The 8019-nt window shown below is 38.4% G+C and overlaps 1 protein-coding gene across 1 annotated transcript in view; it reads left to right on the forward strand.

Moving 5' to 3' along the window:
- Nucleotides 1-234: 234 nt before the first annotated feature.
- rreb1a (ras responsive element binding protein 1a) overlaps nt 235-8019 on the forward strand; it is a gene marked incomplete in the record, with an annotated part of 35942 nt that continues 28157 nt past the window's right edge. The window contains 1 exon segment of the mRNA XM_062441259.1: nt 235-252.

Genomic DNA, 8019 nt, shown 5'->3' on the forward strand with positions numbered 1-8019 from the left:
TATTGTGTGTTTTTTATTTTCTTGGCGCTGTTGGGAAGTGTTACCTGTGTGTCCAGGTGTGTGTTTGTGTGTACAGGTGTGTGTGTGTGTGTGTGTGTGTGTGTGTGTGTGTTTGTCACTGACTGTCTCTCTGTGCTCTCCCCCTGCAGTGTGAGCAGAGGTTGCAGACACACACACAACAAACCCCGCCCCCTCCCGCCCGCCCCGCCCCCGAGACACGAGTGAGCGAACGTTGCTTTACGAAAAGGACGGGTAAATATACTCCTCCCTCATCCCTCCATCCATCCCTCCATCCATCCCTCCATCCATCCATCCATCCCTCCCACAGCCATCGCTCTGCCTGCCGCGCTACTTTTACATCTTTCATCTCTTTCTTTTTATCCCTCGCTTACGACATATCGCGCCATCTCCCCTCCAACATCCCCCTCTTCTTATTTTCGTTCTCTCTTCTTCTTCCCCTCCTCCCCCTCCTCCCCCCCGTCGTCCAGCAGCATCCGCATGGCCGTCATCCCTCCATCATTACATCATCACCGTCCTTTTTCACTCTTCCCTCCACCTCCTTCATTCTTGAGCATCTCCGCCGCCGTCTTACATTCGCTTTACAGCAGCTAAAAAAAAAAAAAGAAAAGAAAAAGTTTAGAAAGTTAAAAATGAGCCGCCTGTAAACGCTGCATCACCTGCCGATCCCTCGCTCCGCCTCTTCACTTCTAAGCTTCACATCACTCGTTCTTTTTCAGCTTGTTGCAGAGACGTTTTTATTGATTCTCTGTGTTGCATGAGATGTTTAGCTTCATCATTTCCTGAGTCAGACTGGTGCAGTTTGTGGCTCTCATCTCTCTGATTTGTGATGTTTTGTGGGTTTTTTGTGCGTTTCCTCTCATTGTGAACATGTTTGCAGAAACTTCACATTCAATCAGACTTTTGTGTCTTTAATGATTTTTTCATCTCAGCTTTAAGGAAAGTTTTCAGGCAGCAGTGAACTTTAGATTTTATATATTTGAAATGAAGTTTTGAGTCTCAGTGAATCTGAAAATGTCACATTTATGGGTCAGTAACAAATAAGTGTTGGCAAGATGAAGAAATATCTTTAAAAACTAGATTTAAAAGCAGCATCAGGTTTGTTAAAATGTACATTTAGTATTTTTGTTGGTTTTATATCATTTGAAATGAGATTTGCACCATTTTTTACCAAAAGTAAGACTGAATGCTCCTGAAAATGTCAAATGGTGTAACCACAAAAGAATGATACATATTACATAGTTTATCCTCCTAGAGAGAAAGAAAGAGAGAAAGAAAGAAAGAAAGAAATAACACAAAGTTGGAGGAGGAAAGAAAGAAAGAAGGAAAGAAACAAAGTAAGAAAGATAAACAAGGAAGAAGAGAAAGACAAGAAAGAACACGAGGTTGGAGGAGAGAGAAGGAAGAGAAAGAAAGAAAGAAAGAAAGAAAGCAGTCATGTTCCTGGTCTCCATGGTAACCAGAGTAAATGTAATATTGAGAACAATTGTATTCCATTACCTTTATTTAATATAAAGTTATAATGTAAGATCATGCCAAACTAGTTGATATGGTGTTTTATTGACTATTTACTGTTTTTAAGCAAGTTGAATTATTTGGTACAAAGTTTTTATGGTTACACCACTTAGACATTTTTACCATAATCCTCTAATATATTCTCTCTAAATGGATTAAAAGCAGAAATTTGATGCTGTGTTTGACCTTTTTAGCCAACTTTAAGTTTTACACGTATTGTTGGATATGATGGTCAGTAGGCCTCTAAATGAAACTAAACCTCATTTTTGAGTTAACGCTGGTTAGATTCAGGTGTCCATGTGTATTTAAAGTCTGTTTCCAGCTGAAGTAATGTGTTGTTGATGAGTATTAATGTGATTTAAACTACTAAACACACAGTTCTGCAAAAGCTTACACACAGATTATCCCAAAAAAAGTCTGAATTCATTTTCATTCTGGTCTCACATTTGCATCTAGAGTCCTTTTTTTAAAGTAAAGATGAGACTGTGCACACACACAAACACACACACACACACACACACAGGATGAATGTGTGTGTGTGTTTGTTCATGTGAGAGCGAGCGAGAGAGTAGAGGAATCTGCGTCCTGATTGGCTGAGAGCTGGCAGACATTTTCCAGTCAGACTGCTCAGTGGTTGGCTGAGACTCTCCCCTCCCCCCCTTCACTGCCTCCAGGCTCTGGTATGCCTTACAGTAGAGCTGACACACCGTCGATGCTATCTCAACACTTTATCACGTCGGGTCTAAACTCCACTCTGTGTTTTTTGTGTGTGTGTGTGTGTGTGTGTGTGTTCATGCACCGCAAACACACACACGCGCACACACCGGTCAATCTGTAACCAGGCGGGAGGATAGAAAGCACGCACACACATGCAGCAGCAGCAGCAGCGAAGAGCCTGAAAGACAAGATGATGCAAGAGAAAGAAGGGAGGGAGGGAGGGAGGGAGGGAGGAGAGGAAGGAGAGGGAGAAAAAGGGGGGAGGAGAGGGAGGAGAGAGGAAGATGAGCAGAGGGGAGAGTCTGTGTTGCCATCTTCTTGCAGAAAAAAAGTTACAGAAGCAAAAACTCAAAGTGTCAAAGTTTAAAGTCCAACTCCAATAAAAGTGGAGTGCAGCAGTGTGTCTGCTCTGTAAGTCACTTATCTGATTACATGAACGTTTTTTTTTTTTTTACATTATTTCAGTTAACCCTTTACATGCTGTTCAGAGTCACATTTGACCCACTTTTACATTTCAGAGCTTTAAAAACACCTGAGACACTTTTTCATTAGCTGGACTTTTCCTAAAGTGACCCAGAATATACAAAAATGGAAATAAAATGCATAATAATCTTTATTTTTGTGAAGTTAATACACATTTTAATATGCAAATGTTCACAATTCAACCTGTATTTATGCAAAAAAGCCATCATATTATATAAAATGTTATACAGGACCATAATATAGTGATTGTGAACGTCTTTTCTCCTTTAAATGAATAAAATAAACTTCATTAAAGATAAATTAAACATTTATTAATGACCAATGGTTAATTTATGAATGTGTGAATGGATGTAGAGGCTAATTATGAGTCAGTATATAAGGGTTAAATACCTTTTTTTAAAGTTCTCTGCTTAAATCTTTGTTTCAATACAGCAAATTTAATAAATCAAGTCACACTGAGCCTGACTGCATCCTGCTACTCAACACACACAATATATTTCTATTTATAAAGCACATTTAAAAACATAAAAGCAACACAGCAAAAATACAAAGACTAGTGTAGTAGGCATGAAACTACAAAGAAAATACAACTTTCATACTGAGTTAAAAGCTATAGAATAAGACAGATTTAAGATTTACAGCAGAGGCGACTCGTTGGGCCGGTGTTTCAACCTTTATCTCGGCTCAACCAGAAGCAACTGGAGTTCTTGGTATTCATGTTTGTAAAAGATTGGGAGAGATATGTTGGAATCCATTTAGTGATTTATAGACAAAGACTGAACTAGTTTTGGAGTCGTTATTTCAATACAGCTCATCAAATCTTACAAAAAAAGTCACACTGAGCCTGACTGCATCCTGACACTCAACGACCAACATTAGCTTCTGATCGAAGTTACAAACATGAACTCAAACTGAATGGATCACCAGGTGGAATAATGAGCTTAAAGCAGCGTATAAACAGTTTAAACAAGTTAGTGAAAGTAATAAATTAACTCCAAGTTGTACTACTGGAGATTTAAACGTGCACAGATCTGATGAAAGGTCAACATACCTGCATGTGTCACTTTAGAAGTGTTAGATGCAAAGAGGGATGATTTAAAGTGGTGATTAAGCCAAATGTTTAAACTCAAAGGATTACCAGATGCAATAAAGAGCTAAAAGTAAAAAATACAGTTAAAACAAGTAGCTAAAAGTTAATGAATAAACTCCCAAGTTGTACCAGTAGAAAGTAAAAATCAGTCATGAGCTCATCTGATAAAGATGTTGGTGCACATAAAGAGAAGCGTTCAGGGAACCGGCTGCATTAAAAGATAAACGTTTTCTGTTGCAAACACTCAGGTGATGCCAGCAGCGTAAAGTCGGCTCATTGTGTGTGTGTGTGCAGTTTCATAGGTGTGTTAACAAGTCGGGGCAAAGTTCTGCTGCGAGGGAGCGGAGGAAGGAGGAGGGGACGACAGGAGTGGAGGATGGGTGATGGCAGCTGAGTGTTAGATGGTGGTGGGAAGGGTGGAAGAGGAGGAGGAGGAGGAGGAGGAGGGGTGTCGGTGAAAAGAGAGAGGGAGAGAATGACCATCAATCTCTCTCTCTCTTGCTCTGAATACACACACACTCACACACACACACACACTCACACATGGGGAAGCAGCAAAGCGCTCTCCTGTGACTCCCGTGAGTGTGAGCTTCCTGTTGTGGTCGGCACACAGAAACAGAAAGAGATCAAGAGTTTTTCACTGCGGCCTCACACAGCCAGTTAAGTAACAAGCAGGATTATCTGAAAAATACCAGCATCACTGCCATTTCTCAGCAGGACTGAAGAGTTTTACTTGTTGCTCACTCAAATGATTTTTAAACAGGAGGAAGCGTGCACCAGCAGGAAAGCAGCATCCATCACACACAACTATTTTAGCATGTTGTGTCAGTGGTTTAGGGTGTGGGAGGATTGCTGTTAGACGTTAAGTAATCAAGCACCTGTTGAGCACTTACTCTGCTCTGTCATGTTAAAGGACAGGTTCACATTTTTTTTAAACGTGTCTTAAAACAACAGTTAGGTTTCTGTATAAACAGGGAAACAGGTTTTTCCATCGCTGTAATTATTCCTGCTGTTCATACCGACGATTAAAAGATTTAAATGTGCTTTCAATGGAAAGTGATGGAGGAAAAAATCCACAGTGTTTCCACACAGTCATTTAAAAGTAGATGTGAAGCTCATATTCAGCTTCAGCAGTGTGAGTTAGTCATATCAAGTGATATCTGACACATTTACTGTCTTTTTAGCATCAGATTCCCTCTTAGTGTTTCCCTGTTGAGCTGTGGTGGAAGTATAGGAACAAGATTTGACTCATTTGGACGCTGAAGCTTCATATTAGCTTCAGATCAACTTTTAAATATATTTTTTACACAGAAGGAGGACTGTGGGTTTAGTCCTCCATCACTTCCATTGTAAACATGATGAAGGGATCTTCTAATGGTCAGTATGAACAGGAGGAATCATTACAGTAAACATGATGAAGGGATCTTCTAATGGTCAGTATGAACAGGAGGAATCATTACAGTAAACATGATGAAGGATCTTCTAATGGTCAGTATGAACAGGAGGAATCATTACAGACAGATAAACACACTTAATGCTACTTTGAAAAACTGATAGTTTGAAACATACTTGAAAACTTGTGAACTCGTCCTTTTAAAGCGTCCACATACTTTTGTCCATATTGTGCTCTTTTGCATTCTGCTTTAAAACCATTTCAGAAAAATCATTTTGCTCTACAGCTTAGACTTAAAGCTGCCATTTTAACATGAAAAGTAATTGGATGAAAATGCTGCAGCTGAAAAGTTGATCCAGCTGACTTAAGCTAATTAGCTTCAGCTGCCTGCATAAGTAGAGCAAAAATAGCTTTGTAGGCTAATTAACTACAGATGCTAGCACCAGTATTTGACTAGGATGGTACACAGTTAGCATAGTTGGTGTAAATTACTTTAAATTAAACAGTTTTCTGTCTTTGTACCAAGTTTAAGGTGAAGTTAGCATAAAAACCATCGGATTTAAAATAGCAACAAAAATATATTTACTATTACACGTAACGTTGTCATTAAAAATGTTATAATTCATTTAAAAAAAGTCTTGTTTGCTAAATATCAACATCACCAACATTATATATGAAAACAAATTTAAGCTAATAAGCGTCAGTTGCTGTAATCGATACTCTGATGGACTTGGAGCAATGTAGGCTAATTAGTTTGAGATGCTAGCAATGTCGCTTCACTTTCATGTCATCCTGTTGAACGTCAGCAGTACTAAGTTTGCTTACGTAGCATAAATAACACAAGATTCAACATCCAACATAAGGTGCAGTGGCAGTTTTTATGGTCTTTTTTTAATGTAAAGTTCAAACTGAGTCAAAACAACGCCCATTGTCCTGGTTGACCCAAACTGAGTCAAATATTAACCCAGTAGTTAATATTTTATGTGGTGATTAAATTTGACCAAGACGGCTAAACTGCTCAACTATAACATAGTAAATTGTATTTAGATGAATTATCCTTAAATTGTACTTATTGAGTGAGATTGAAGCTAAGAAACACAGTCAGCGCTGTTTGAATACAGCTCAAATCTTACAGAAGTCACACTAAGCCTGACTGCATCCTGCTACACGACCCACGCTAGTTTTCCTGCTTAACTTTACCTGTTAGATGCTGGTTTGATCGTTTCTCTTTTTCTATAATTATAATGTTAAAAAGAATAGATTAAAACAAGCTTTAGTTTAGGTAAATAACAAAAATAATAATAAAATAACACTAAAACTGGGTCAGAACCACACCTATTGACCCAATGTTGTGCTATGTTGACCCAAACTTTGTCAAATCTTAACCCAGTAGTTAATATGTTATGTTTTATACTTGTACTTTACAGGTTAAGGTGATTAAATTTGAACAAGACGGCTAAACTACACAACTATAACATAGTAAATTGTATTAAGAGTAATTATCCTCTGATTGTAGTTGTTATAATTGGAGATTTAAGCTAAGAAACACAGTTAGCGCTGTTTGAATACAGCTCAAATCTTACAGAAGTCACACTAAGCCTGACTGCATCCTGCTACACGACCTACGTTAGTTTTCCTGCTTTAACTTGCTGGTTTGATCGTTTCTCTTTTTCTATAATTATAATGTTAAAACGAATATATTAAAACAAGCTTACGTTTAGGTAAATAACAACACTAATAATAAAATAACACTAAAACTGGGTCAGAACCACACCTATTGACCCAATGTTATGCTATGTTGACCCAAACTGAGTCAAATCTTAACCCAGTAGTTAATATGTTATGTTTTATACTTGTATTTTACAGGTTAAGGTGATTAAATTTGAACAAGACGGCTAAACTACACAACTATAACATAGTAAATTATACTTATAGTAATCATCCTGTGATTGTACTTGTTTTAATTGGAGATTGAAGCTAAGAAACACAGTCAGCGCTGTTTGAACCCAGCACAATGAAGCCTGGATGGATGTTTATAGGAATGTTGACTGGAATCTGGTTTTTCTCGTTGTGTGTCTTTGGGGCGTTACACTGAATGTGTGTGAAGCCATTTTGAATGAGATGAAGAGAGAGAACGACAGTTAAGGAGGAGGGGGCGAAGAGGGTCAATAAATAGCCAACATATGGTCACCGGATCCTGTCCTCCCCCTACTCCTCTTTCTTTCTTTCTTTCTTTCTCTGTTTATACATCCCTCCATCCTTCGTCTCTCCACTGCTAAAAGCACAACGTTATAGCTCACTGGCATGCAAATATCCCACCTACAAATAAATATATATATATATATATAAATAAAATAAAGGAGAAGGAAGGGAAAGAAGAGGAGGAGTTTAAAAGCAGAAAGAGATGAGAGTTGAAGGGGGCTGTTTGCTTTCTACAGCAGGTGTCAGTTTTGTCAGTTTGCCTCTGGCTCTCTGCCTGACACATGACTGCTAATGATGCTAGCCGGCTACTCAGGTTGATAATGTTGCTGTAGGTTTCTGCTAGGTGTCTTAACAGCACACAGATTTCATGGTTTGATGTATTTTCACTACAGAAGGAGATAAATAAGAACATTAAATGATTAAGATTGTTGTTATTTAGTTGTTTTTAGTTGAGAAGTTGGTGTTAAAGTGTGTGGCAGTGGCAATGACACAGCAGTTTTTAAGCTAACGATAACTGTTATATTGATCTATTGCTTGAGCTTGCCACGTAATGCTAGTTTGTTAGCTTTAAAGCCGGCTAACGTTATTCAGAATGCTACTA

This window comes from Scomber scombrus, chromosome 20, assembly GCF_963691925.1.
Source record: "Scomber scombrus chromosome 20, fScoSco1.1, whole genome shotgun sequence".
NCBI classification, from domain to species: domain Eukaryota; kingdom Metazoa; phylum Chordata; class Actinopteri; order Scombriformes; family Scombridae; genus Scomber; species Scomber scombrus.